Below are 14,187 nucleotides of genomic sequence, written 5' to 3'. Positions count from 1 at the left end.
TATATATATATATATATGATTCAATAGAGGTAATCTTAGAAGCAATGTACTGGCATTAAAGGATATCTAGGTGGCACTGCAGGAGACAAGTGTGCCAGGCCTGGAGTCAGAAAGACTCATCTTACTGAGTTCAAATCCAGCCTCAGACACTGTATGACCCTGGGTAAGCTGCTTAACCCTGTTGGCCTCAGTTTCCTCATCTAGAGGGATGGAAAGAAGGAAATGGCAAACTATTCTAGTATCGCTGCCAAGAAACCCCCCAAAAAGGTTCACAGAGAATTGAGCGTCATTGAAATGAATGAATAACAGCAACAGAAATATTAACAGAAGTTAACAGAATCTGCCATAAGCCAGGCACTCAATTATTATCAATTATTATCTTCTTTGATCTGCACAGTAACCCCAGGAGGTAGCTGTTATTATTATTATCCTGTTATTACTGATGACGAAATAGAGACAAACAAGTTAAGTAACTTGACCAAGGTCGCCCAGCTGGTAAGGTCTGAAGGCCAGTTGTCTGCCTGACTTTAGATGCTATCCACTCTACCACACAGCTGCCAAAGCTGCTATGGTGGATGATCCAAATCTCTGCAAAATTTAGCCTGTGGTGAGATGAGTAGTGGAGGGAGAAAGCAGGAGACTGATTTCAGTCTAGAACTCAACATACACTGCTTGCTGACTTCACACATTAAAATATTTAAAATATACAATACTTCAGTCATCTCCAGGAATCCAAGTTGGGCTTAGAATAGCACCCCACCCCCATGTTTATAATTTGAGTGATTTAGGCCTAGGCAAACGTTAACTTCCCTCCTGTAAAAAATGACATAGTTGGATGAGATGGTATGATTCAATGATTTTCCCCCTTTATTAAGAAGTCTTAAGTCACTTTGAGACATTTGAAATTTAACTGGTAAGATTTAGCTAAGTATATGGGGGGTGGAGGACTAGATGAAGGAAGGGAGTGGTGAATAACAACAGATGCTTCTTTAGGGTTTGCAAAATACTTTCCCCAACAGGTCATTGGTTGCCACTTTCATTAAAATTTTCCCTAGCCCAAAGCCCAATTCCTCTAAAGAGCTAAATGAATAGCTCCCCACCCAGGGGACCTCCTTCCCAATCTACAAAATCAAAGACCACCAACAGTCTGTGCATTTCTTCTAGACATCAAGTCCACCTTTGTGCAATGGCTCCCCAACTTTATTTTATGAACAACCATGAACTCAAGCCCCTCATTGACCCTCCTCCTAAAAACAAACAGATGCCCAGCAAAGGGGTCTCGCAGAATCAGGGAAAGGGCCTCTCCAGATAGAACATTAACACCAGTGTTTAGTTTAGAAACAAAGCCTCCCTTCATTTGCATTCCTGGATTCCTAGGATAGATAGTGAACAAAAGAGAGGCAAACACTGTGGAGGCCAAAGAACAAAGATGTTCACCTGTGATTTGAGCATTTACAATAACTGGAAACTGGCTCTTCTACATAGGGCTGAAAGTAGGTGAAAGGAAAGTTATTTTTGCCAAGAAGAGATTAAAATGGGCCTTTTCTATGGAGAAGACTTTCAGTTGAAATTAAAACTACAATTAAGTATCAGGGGTATTGGACAGTGTAGAATTTCACAAGCCAGCAGGATAGAAGAAATATATCTATTTCAAATTCTGCTGAAAATGTTGCATTCAAACCCCTTTGGCCCTCTTCTTAGGGTCTTGCTCACAATTCCCCCCACCATGATTGTTCTCTTTCTGCCAAAATACCAGAAGCACAAGAAAAAGAAAACTATCAGGAGAAGGAAAAAATAAAAAACTTCCAAAAAACACAAAACATAATAGGAAATTAAAAGAGAATGCAGATTGAGATGAAAAATGACAAAGTTGAAAATGACCGAGTTGAAAAGAAATTGTATAAAACAACAAGTTAAAATTGTAATCAAATATTTTAAAAGCTAAAAAAAAAGCCAGTTTTTCTCTAATTCCCTCCAGAAGGAGAGAAGGAAAAGCAGGGCAAGTCTGGCATAAAATGAATAATGCTCACTAGTTCATTTGCTTGTTGCTTGTAGCAGTTTGTAGCTGTAGCTGTGTGATCTTAGGCAAGTCACTTAACCCAGATTAGCTCAAATCCACGATGTGAGGGCATATTTTCACTATGTCCCCTCTCACAAATCCAATTCACTTGTTTGTCATGGCAATACACCCCTGATATCACCCTTTTCTTTGAGAATGAAGGACAATCATCATCCCCAACTGGAACATAATTAAGGCCATAATACAGATTGGATTGATAAATTAACCCCACAGACTTTTGCCTTGGATCTGAAGAAAGTGAAATTTTCAGTTTTCAGCACAAAGTAGTTAAATGAACTGGCCAAGACTAATTTAGAAAGTAGTGTATTGAGCATGACTTTGAGGGGAAGGCTTATTTCTTTAGTTGTTTCTATAGTCCCAAATATACTTGAAGTGTTGATTGACTTTGATGAAAGTACTGGGTTTGGTTTTTAATTTTTTCCATCCTCTTTTTTTAATCTTTGAAGCTATAGCTCACAGAATGGGCGAGGGTTCAAAAGAACTCCTTCATCTAAGAATTAATCATGGCCAGTTTCAAATTCCTTCCTCATTCCTCAGACTTGAATCCCTTCTTGAAACTCCTAAGAATAAATCTGAGTCTCAGAAAACTTGATTTCTCCACATTCTCTCTTGAAAGACATAGGTAGAAGAACTCTACCCAGTACGGAGCCAACTGACCAGTGTGAAATCTTTTCAGAATCTGTTCCCCTGTTTTAGTTTCCTCTTCCTTCCTTCCCCCTACCCTCTGATTACATTGGATCTCAACTGTTTGACTAGATCCAAGCAAAGTCTGATTTTACATGAATGTCAGCACCTTGAGTGAAAAAAACAAAATTCAATCAACCAGTAATAATTAACTTGCAAATAAATAAAGGACAAAAATGTCTGCTCTCAATGAGCTTCTATTCCAAATGGAAACAAACAAGTATATAGTAGATAAAAGAAAACTTTAGAGGGCCACGCATGTGGAGTATTTGGCAAACGTGTAGTGGCCAGATGGAATGAGCCATGGGAAAAAAAAAGACATCATGTAAACAGAAAGTGGCAAACCAATTGGAAAATATGGTCAAAAGGTAATGTGGGGGCAGCTAGGTGGTGCAATGGAGAGAGCACTGACCCTGGGGTCAGGAGGACCTGAGTTCAAATCCAATCTCAGACACTTAAAAATTACCTAGCTGTGTGACCTTGGGCAAGTCACTTAACTCCATTGCCTTGCAAAAAACTTTTTTAAAAATGTAGCATGGCCTAATGGAATAGGATCTGAGAATCCAATTCAAATTTTAACCTTTCAAAGTACTATATTGGTAACATTGAGTTACTCACCCTCCCTCTCTTTGGGTTTTGGTTTCCTCATCTACAAAATGAGGGGTTTGATTCCATGACTCCATGATCCAGAGAGTCCCCCCAAATGGTCAGGCATGGATGTCATCTACAAACTTAGAGGACATTCCCAAATCAATGTGATCTGTTGAGAATTTTAGATACATAAACAATCTTTAAAATCTGAGTTAGATTATGAGCTATCAACTTAGAGTTTTAGAACTTTCAAAAAATATATTTTGATAAGCGTATTTCAATAATCCTCTGCATTTCATTTTATGTGTTTTAAAATAGTATTCTGAGATGGAACCAATAGATTTTACTGCATTGTCAAAAGGGTCCAGGACACAAAATTAATTAAGATCTCTTGGTTTAGGACACAACAGCAACCAAAAAAGGTCCGGCTTTTTTACAACTCCTTTGTAAACTGCACCAACTTGTTATAACAAAAACAAAATAAAAGGAAGAAAATGACTAAGTCCACTGGATGTTAAATATCAGGGCTACTTCCCTTTCCTTTAATAGGATTAAAGAATAATGGGGCCACAGAGATTAATTTCCTTTTCTTCCTCCTCCTCCTCAGGCTTTTTCCCTCTTCCTTCCTCTCCCTCATTCCTGACTGAATGACTGGGAATGAAAACCAGGCTCCATTAAACCAAAAGGAAGCCAAGCATGGCCAAAAGGAAGGAGGAGGATTTGGCCCATCGCTTCCCTAAGTTTATTTGGAAAAGGGGATGATAAATTTCACCACAAGACAGAGAGAGCCCTGCTAGTCTAATACTTTACATGCACAAATATACATGATACTTCACGAGATGGAATTGGAAGGAAAGGACTTTTCCTGGTCTCTGGAATCATGCTTCTCCAAAGATCTTTAAAGTCTTGGCCGTCATTCTGCAACAACTTGGTCTACTACTATACTATATGAATTTGACTTCTGCTGAGCTTCTCTTGGAGGCATTTTCCTCCCCAGTATACAAATATTTTGGCATTCAGGAAATAAAGACAGGAAAAACTAGGTTAGAAGATCAACCACAGCATTAGCCATTTATCTCATTGGTGTGGGTACCCTTTCCGATGATGGTGATAGTGACAATAATGATTATAATAATGATGATGATGATGATGATGATGATGATGATGATGATGATGATAACTAGCAGTTTAAGATTGGCAAAACACTCTACAAATGGTATCTCACTTGAGCCATAAAACAATTCTGGGAGGCAGGAATTATTATTTTACCCATTTAACAGTGAGAAAACTCAAGATGAAGAAAGTTGAGAAGAGTAACTGCTGCACTCCTCCCATAAACTATCACAAAGATTCCCACAATGTTCTGAGCATGGAGAGAGAGAGGGGGTTGACATTCCTCACTGATCTCTTAAAATCAAGAGTATCATTGGAACATGTAGACTTTTTTTTTTTAGGTTTTTGCAAGGCTGTGGGGTTAAGTGGCTTGCCCAAGGCCACACAGCTAAGGTAATTATTAAGTGTCTGAGGCTGGATTTGAACTCAGGTACTCTTGACTCCAGGGCCGGTGTTCTATCCACTGTACCACCTAGCCGCCCCATATCATTGGAACATGAACAGTCAATCAACAAACTTTGTGCAAAGAGGTAAAAGAGAAAGGCGAAGAAAAGTTCCTGCCTTTGGGGAAGCCACAATCTAATGAGGACAACAGCAGGTGAGTCACCAGGCCCACACCAGATATAAACACAGGAGATGGAAGGTAATCTCAGAAAAAAGTCATCAACTCCTATGAGATGTGGGGATCTCCTCCATTAGCTGAGGCTTGAAGGACATCAGAAAAAACTAAGGACAAGTTGAGAAGACAAATCATACTAGTCACAAGGCCCAGCAAAGGCATGGAAATGAGAGATGGAGCACCACAAGGTAAAAAATCTGGCCCAAGTCAAAACTTGGACCTTTGAAGTGGATCAAGCTCAAAGACTCTTCTGGTTGAGAGTTAGCACAAACTCAACAATGCCCGCATAAGAAGGTATCAGAAATAAAAGACTTCGCCTAATCCACATGTAGGTCCTTCCCATTGAATTCTTTGGAAATAGAGCCAATTCTCAATTCTTATTATGATCATGAATACAAAAAATCCCAGAGTGGTAACTGTCCTACTGAATAAAATCTGCAGTAGAGAAAAAAGCAAAACTCTTAGCTTTAGATCTATTTAGATCTAACTGGACCTGATCTTTGCTTCCAATATAACCTCAAACAAGTTGCTTAATCTCAGCAAGGGACATGATTTTCCATCCAAAATCCATCCCTTGTTCTTTCTACAAGATTAGGAGACAAAGCAGGGGACATTTGGATGGAGAAACATAAAGGCTGGTCCTCCTATTTGTTTCATGCTCTAGGCTTGGGGGCAACCTCAGTATATTTTATGACCCCCATGTAACCCTAAGAGGAGAATCTGTCATTTTGCCATTTCAGGCCATTAAAAATAATCCCCCCCCCCCCAAGAAGCTGAGCTTGAAATCCCCTCCTCCTTTTATAGCTAAAATGCCAATGATGAAGGCAGGATGGGAACTTCCTAGTACAAAAGGATGAAATTAACTGAATTAGATTGACAGTGAAGTCACTGCCTTTGGTCAACTTCCAAAGTATAAAGAAAATGCTTTTGTAAAAGCAGGCTGCAGTGGGTGAGGGAACTGGCCTCTGAGTCAGGAAGTTCTAACTTGGATACCTATTATGGACTGCAGGATCCTAAGCAAGTCACTGTAACAGAATCAGAGGAGGGAGCTTCCAAAACTAGAAGTGGCTTCTGGCCAGTGAAATCACAGATCTGGACCATAAAACAAAACCAAATAAACAAAAATTCTTAAGAAAAAGAAGGGTACGAAAGCTCATGTAAGCACCCGGAAGTTTCCTAAGCCCAGAATCAACACAATTAGCTGACACCCACCAATGTCTGGGCACCATGCCCAATAGCCACATACCAGTTAGAGTCTAACTTGGTTTTTCCTGAACTTCATAGGTATGTCATCAGAATGTCTATCAGTTTTAAAACATCTGCTGAATTATGAGTCCATAATATAGATGACATTAAAATACAGTCTTCGGAGTTACACATTCATCATTCTAAGTAGCTCACATCTTTGTAGGGCATGTAATCGCTGTTTTATAAAACTACGCACAATTAAAAGTGAAGTTCTCCTTGTTTCCCAGCACATTAAGCAAGGGTTTAATAAATAGGTGCTGGATTGAAAGTGACCTAAAAATTGAACTTCAAAGACCTCTTTTGGCTTCCTATTGCCTCCAGAAGAACATTCAGAGTAGCTCTGCACTTGTATTTTCTTTAAATTTTTAAAAATTAACTTCATAAAGAGTAAAGCTTCACAACTTACTCCTAAAAAATTTCATCTTATTCAATTTGGCCCAACATTCTAGCTAGTCGTGATATTTTGGGTGCCTGGCTATGCCGTCCAAAATGTTAGCTCTCCCTCCCAGCTCTGGAAAGAAAACAATCAACCGAGGAAGGACATTTTTGGAAAAGAACATTGATAAACTGGAGAATATCCAGAGGAAGGCAACGCAGATGGTGAAGGGCCTTGAATCCATGCCATTTGAAGAGTGATGGAAGGAACCTGATTTGAAAGAGGGCAATGAATTTGGAAGCAGGCTGACCTATCTTCAAAATTAGATGTTAAGTTGAACTGGCTCATACTATATTAATATTTTTCTAACCTAATACTAACTTCCACTGTGACTTCAAGACAAGTAATTCCTCCCAAAATCCAAGTGTTTCCTGTTGGGAGAAATAAGGACTATTACTTTCCACATGATACCAGAAGTGTTCTGGGAGAGTCCTTCAGGAAAAGGTCCAGATGCATCTGGGGTTCTTAACCTGGGGTCCATGAACTGAGATAGACAGATAGACAGGTAGACAGGACAGACATACATCCATACATACATAGAAATTTTAATGGACTTAAATGTACTTTGTAATCTTATGCACTTTATTTGTTTAAAAATATTATTCAAGGGGTGGCTAGGTGGTGCAGTGGATAGAGCACTGGTCCTGGAGTCAAGAGTACCTGAGTTCAAATCTGGCCTCAGACATTTAATAATTACCTAGCTGTGTGGCCTTGGGCAAGCCACCTAACCTCGTTGCCTTGCAAAAACTTAAAAATATATATATATATATATATATATATATATATATATATATATATATATATATATTATTCAAGCCTGGAAAGATTTGCATGGACTGATGCTGAGTAAAGTGCGCAGGACCAGAACATTGTTCACACTAACACACACTGGGTGATGATCAACTATGATGGATTTATTCATTTCAGCATTCCCATAATCAAAGACTGTTCTAAAAGACTGTGATGGGAAATACCATTCATTTCCAGAGAAGGGACTGTGGAGTTTAAATACAGACCAAAGCTTAGCATCTTCAATTTTTAAAAGTTGTCTTATGTATTATTTTTTCCTCATGTTTTTTCTTCATTTTGACTTGATTCTTCCTTCACAACATGATTAACAAGGACTTCTATTTAGCATGGGTATAAACATATAGCCCATAAAAGAAAACCTTTTTGTCATGGTGGGGAGAAGAGTAGGGAGAAAAATGTAAAACTCAAATCCTTTCCCCCAAAAAAATGATCACTGAAAACTACATGTAGTTGAAAAAAATAAATTAACTAGAAATTCTAAGACATTATTGCAATATTTAAGGTATTATTCAGACAAGAGCTCCCAAAGATTAGTAATCCAAGTGGCACAAAAGAATAAGAACCTTTGGCTATAAAGATTTATCTTGAAAGGAAGATGCCTCCAAAATCAATACTTCTACTAACTGATTCAATAGAGGTGTCTGGGACTTGTTTGCACCTCCAGACATCTTAGGGATAGGAAAGCTCCTCCAGGCAGTCTTCTGATTGATTTAATAGAGATAGTCAGCCTAAGTGTAATGGGATTGGAGGTTTGGAACATCCCCACCCCAACCCCTTCAGCCTGTGTTTCACTCCTTACTTTTCCAATCAAGAATTAACTAATTCTCCCCTGGGACTCTCATAAGAAGTTCTTATCTTGTGGTTCCTTCTGTTCAAACTAGGATTGACCATAAATATTTTAACTAGTGCTATTTAAAGATCCAAAAAGGCCATTTCTAACACCTCCTAGAGGTCCCAGGACACAAATAGTTGGCTGCTTTGCATTCCTTCTTTCCCATTAATGATCAGCAGAGAGTTGAACTGGCAGGTGGAAGAATTAGGAAAGAGAAGATTCAAAATGGTTGAATGACATAGGAGAAGGATGAAGAGGCCTTGAATTCTAGAAATTTGAGTCTGACCTCTCTGACACTGCAACATACATACATACATACACAGATGACAAACACACACACACCCATCTACCACCCATCATACACACATCTCTCAAACACACACACTTACCATTTCCAACAAAAAGGGGAAATGTCATGAATGAACCTTAAAAAAAAAAAAAGAGGAGCAAAAAGACAGAGTAAATTTCCTTAATTGCATTCTAAACAGCTGCTGTCAACGAAGTGCTCTGGTGCTTGGAGGAAGCATCATTTCACTATGATTTATAAAGAACTGAAGGGATGCTAATCTAGAGGAGGCTGAAATAAATGAGAAAACACCAGCAGACAAGAGGCAAAATAAAGAAGTAGCCAAGGAGATGCTTAGAGGCTTCAGATGGATAACATTGGCTCCATTTTCCTCAAGGGCAGAAGCAGCAAAGTACAGAATAATAGTACTGAACTGTCATTTGGGCAAGGAATGGCTGGCAGAATCAGTACAGCCCCACCTGGGGCTCAAAGACCCTTCGGTCACTTGACTGCTTGGCCTGACCCACTGGACAGCACCACCACCCACAGACTCTGTTCCAAGTCTTTTGTCTGGCAAAGTTCCCTCTGCCAAAGCTAACAATCAAAGAGGAAGAATGGTCTTTGGTCTAGGTATTCTTCAAAGGATCAGAAAAATTTGGGCTCAGAAATTGACTAATTTTCTCATTTTTCAGGGGAAGAGACCCTGGGACTCAAATTAGGGAAAACATAGAACAAAGGTCCACCCAAATACTGAATCATAGATTCAAGAACTGAAAGGAGCCTAAGAAGTTGTTCAATTAAACTCCCTAACCTCATAAATGAGGAGACTGAGGCATAGAAAGGTAAAGGGATAACTAGAGTCACATAACTAGTGCCTAAGGTATGAATTAAACCCAGGTCTTAGATATTCCCTTGAACAGTGGAAATGTAACCCAAATACCTACATCCGTCCTGTGTGGCTTCAGTCTATATGGAATCATAAGTTTGCCAGGGGGGACCACCCAACATGCTGAAGGAAGAAAAAGTGGTCATCCTCATCTTCTCTTGATATCCAAAGGATACCAGAGGAACATCCAGGCTGCCCATCAGTTATCCCTCATTCTCCTCACACAAAACTTAAAGCTCAAAGTCACCCATGCAGAGAATGGCACATATTCAATAAAGGTTTAGTAAATGCCTCACTCATTGACTACATAACAAGTAGGAATCCTATTTTCTGGGCATGGATAAGATGGAAAAGACACCAGAAGAGACAGCCAACTAATTAAGGTGCTGCTGTTCCCTCCTCTCTGTTTCTAGTCTAATCTAGTCTAGGTTATTACTTCTCTCTTCTGGGCCCAACTTTACCTTAGAAACTTGATTCTGATTTCCTGTTCATTCCCTCCTGGAGATCAAAAAATACATATGTGCCTACCACGTACAAGTCAAAGGCTAGGGGCAGGAAAAGCAACCACATTTCCCAATCTTCCAAAGTCATTGAGCAATCCATTGGAGAAGATAAAACATGTATTCAAATAACATTAATGCAAGGCACACTGTGATAAGTGCCATTAGAGAGAAAAATGTTAAGGGACCTTCAAAGGCAGGAAAGACTCTTGCTATGAATTAGGGACCTGGAGACATTCCAAGAAGGAACTAGGGCATTTCAGTTGGGTCTAGAAAACTGAGTCAGATTTTTTTCTGGGGAACATTAAGGAAGGGCATTCCATGAAAGAGAAATACCATAAGCAAATGGATGAAAGCAATAGATTGATGACTAGTTGTATGGGAGTTCATCCATTTGTATGGGAGAATTTGGGGTATGGATGGGAATTGATACAGATCATGAATCTGAAAAAGTTCCTTTAGGGTCATCAAATCCAACCCCCCTTTATTTTATGCTATGAAGTTAAACCCAGGTAAGTTAAGTGACTTGTTCAAAGTCACAAAAAATAATAAATGGCAGACTCACAAAACTTATGACATATCACACTGCCTAATGGAGAGTGACTTTGCAAACAGAACACATACCTTTTCTTTTATGAGCAGAGGAAAGGAGATTGTGTATTCTGATACTAAAACACCCTGAGAAGAGGAAAAAAGAGAGGATTAGGGAAACCTATTGAAATGATTAGCTGTAGGACAAGTAAGGTCTTAGAGACCAGCTAGGAGGCACATCTGCTACAGCACTGGTCTGGTAATCAGGAAAAGTCATTTTCATGAGTTCACAACTGGCATTAGACACTGGCTATGCGACCCTGGAAAAGTCACTTTGCCCTATTTGTCTGTTTTCTCATCTGTAAAATGAGAGAAGAAAATATCAAACTACTCTAGTATATGTCAAAGCATTCCCCTATAGGATCACAATAAATCAAACTTAACTGAAAAAGAACTCAACAACAACAGAGACCATAAAATTCATGGTCTATCATTTTTCAGATGAGAAAGATGAAGCCTGAAAAGGCTATGTGATTAAACAAAGTCACACAGGTAAATGGATCCCATGTAATTATGCCTTTGAACAAGACATTTTTTCCTTCTATTCAAAAGAGTACTTAGCTTGATAAAATGTTTATTCTCTTTCCTCCCCTTTCTATTCCCACTATCAAAGAGTCAAAATTAGTCATGGAAATAAATCTCACAAATCTCAAGAGATTCTCATACTAATTTACTCCAGAGGAATTTATCCCAAAGAAACTGCTCTGGCTAGAAGTTTACATTGGACATCCCCAAAGTCCTAGGGTCATTTTAAATTTTAATAACTTAAACTAGAACAGTTTTGAGAGGAAAAGTCTTAACTGCTAAAATGGGCAAATAAGACTTTTGTGACATCCTATATGGGAAATTTAAGGATGATTCTACCAATTCTAGAATCTAGAGTCTAGTTTGGCTACTCCACATAAAGAATGTTTAGAGATCACTAGATGAAGTCTTTGATTTCATGAGGTTTATTTGGGTGTATTTGGGAGAAAGGAGAAAGGTCAATGGAGAAAGGTCAATTTAAAGAGCCAAGCCAAAGCAAGAATATGTTCTAGTGTCTATAGCCTCAAACTTGAAAATGAAACTGGGCTCAATACCCAAATGAGTCTAATCTTACTGATGAGGATCAAAAAGAAAGAAAATCAAACACATACACCCCCTAACCACATAAACCATCAAAGAACGTTTCTTCAACTGAACCACCTCTCTCAGATTCCAAGTTTCATCCTCATATAACTAAGAGAAGATAAAGTAGTTTAAGGATGTCTATACCTGGCCTCACGCTGAAATCAGACACCAGGATATTAAATGTCATACAATAATCAGTTGATTAAAGAAGGAAATTAAGAACAAGGTAGACAAGGAAACAAAGGAAGCTGAAACCTTGCTTTGCATGACCCAATGGGACTTGGTCCATTCCTGACCCAGGAAATGGCTAAGAAATGTGACTTGTGATTCTTTTTAAAGTAACATACTCAACAGCAACCAGTGCTTCTGAATCATTCTGGCGGCAACAGAATTATTTGTTTGAAAAGTTAAAAGTTTTAAGAATCAAATCTTGAACCTAGTCATGTGAAATAGAACATTATTGGTTCAAGGTTATTCAAGGTTACATCTTTTGTCATTCATACCAGCTACCAGAGAAGCCTTCCTTAGAAAAATAAAGCAAAAGACCCCAGCAGTACCCTAAGTAAATGTAACCTTCAGCACCCATGATCCACCACCTCTCTGCTCTACTCTGAGGACAGAAATAAGTTTTATCATCTCTCCTTCTAAACCAACATTGATCCCTGCAACCAATCTGTGGACTGATACTTTTGATCAGTTGTTTTCTTTTATAAAAATGTAGTCACTGGGTAGGTCATTCTTTTGGTTTGTTGGAATTTTTTTGATTCTCCCTCATCTTGGGAGTGAGGTCTTGGATGTATCAAGTTCATAGAATCCCCAAAGCTTGGTTAGCCCAATATTTTCAGCCTTCTCCAAACCAAATCTTGTAACCAGAACTACTGACAAATGCCCCCAATATGATCGATTTGACTTTTTCTTTTATGTCTCTCTTTCCACAAGTAAGAGGGGCAGGTAGAAAATCAAAATGCCTGGGTCATGGCATGGGGAGTATAGAAAATTGGTCTGAAATCAGAGGATCTAAGCCCAAACCAGACCTCAACTTTTTTTTAGCTGTAAAAGGAGAAACTCAGAGGAATACTCAGGAGGTCGGACACCACCAATTATTTGAAAGGAATGTGGAGACAAACACCCCTAGGTAATGGACTATGTTTCTCTATGAATAGCAAATGTTTCCTAGAGCATTATCTAAGGCCTGGGTACCTAGAGTCAGACACTAACTTGTTAAAACAACAACAAAAACTTCTTCCATTCTCCCAAAAGGAAGGGTGCCTAAGGCATGGCCAGAAAACATTCAGTGATCTCTAACCTCCTGCACCCCCAGATAAGAACTGGGAGACAGCTCTCCCAAAGTCAAAGCAAACTAATAGATACAGGCCTTCTCTGCCTAAGCCTCACAAGTTAAACAAGTCCCCATTTGGTATATACCTACACAGAAAAAGCAAAGGAGCAAAAGTCTGGCCCTTCCCCTTTAGCAAAAAAATAGTCAGATTATCTAAAGATGTTTTGTTGGGCCCTGGGAGTCCAAGTTTTCATTTCTACTCTGGGCAGCATCTTCCAATTTCATGTCTTTCAGATCAATAGCACAAAGGGTTAAAAATCATCTTCACATCTCCTCTAAATTCTTTGTGGGTCTCAACATTTGGTTCATTGGTGCCCCTTAAGTTGAAGAGAGGACATAGAAGAAAGGGAGTCAAAGACTCAAAGTTTCCAAGTCAGACGGGGCTGGAGAATAGAGAGGTGATGGACAGAAAGATCAGCTTGGAATTCATCTCTTGGATCCTCAGAGAAACAGTATCCAAAGAGTGGCACCAACAAGGAAAGTAAGAGGAAATCCAGGTTCCAGCACCTACTATTTTCAGAAAAGAAAAACTATTTTTCTAATACTGTTCAAACTCAACCAGCTTCCCCTGGCGACATACCTACAAGTCTGGTCTTCCATGATTAGTTGGGGGAGTGGTGGGCAGAGAACTGGATGCAAGTCCTGATTCTGCAACTTAATAATTGGATAACATAGTAACTCATTTAACCCAAAAGGTCTTAGGTTTCTCATCTACAAAATGGTAATAACTCACTACCTATGTCACAAGGCTGTTTAAAAGAGTTCTTGGCAAACCTTGAGCCATGATGCAAACATGAGTTACCATTATTAAGATGGGGTAAAAAGAGGAAGCTGGACTAGACAATGACTAAGTCACCCCACCCCCAAATGCAACATGCTGTGAGACTGTAAAAAGAGTAGAAAAAATTAACCACCAAAAAGGAAAATAAAAACCTTTAGGGACACATGAAAGAACTCACAGTTCTATTGGGAGGACTTACCACCTATGGGAAACACAGTTTTAGCTATCTTCCTGCCTCAAGAATAAGGATTATCACATTTTGGTATAGTATCTGGCATATA

General features: G+C 39.0%; 1 protein-coding gene across 17 annotated transcripts in view; it reads right to left on the bottom strand.

Annotated features, from left to right (window-relative positions):
- MAGI1 (membrane associated guanylate kinase, WW and PDZ domain containing 1) overlaps window positions 1–14,187 on the bottom strand; it is a 682,760-nt gene that overhangs the window by 643,000 nt on the left and 25,573 nt on the right. The gene's annotated exons all lie outside the window — the stretch shown is intronic.

Source organism: Macrotis lagotis, chromosome 8 (genome assembly GCF_037893015.1).
Source record: "Macrotis lagotis isolate mMagLag1 chromosome 8, bilby.v1.9.chrom.fasta, whole genome shotgun sequence".
Taxonomy (NCBI): Eukaryota; Metazoa; Chordata; class Mammalia; order Peramelemorphia; family Peramelidae; genus Macrotis; species Macrotis lagotis.
The sequence above is the reverse complement of the archived record's forward strand: the minus strand, read 5'-3'. Positions and strand labels throughout refer to the sequence as shown.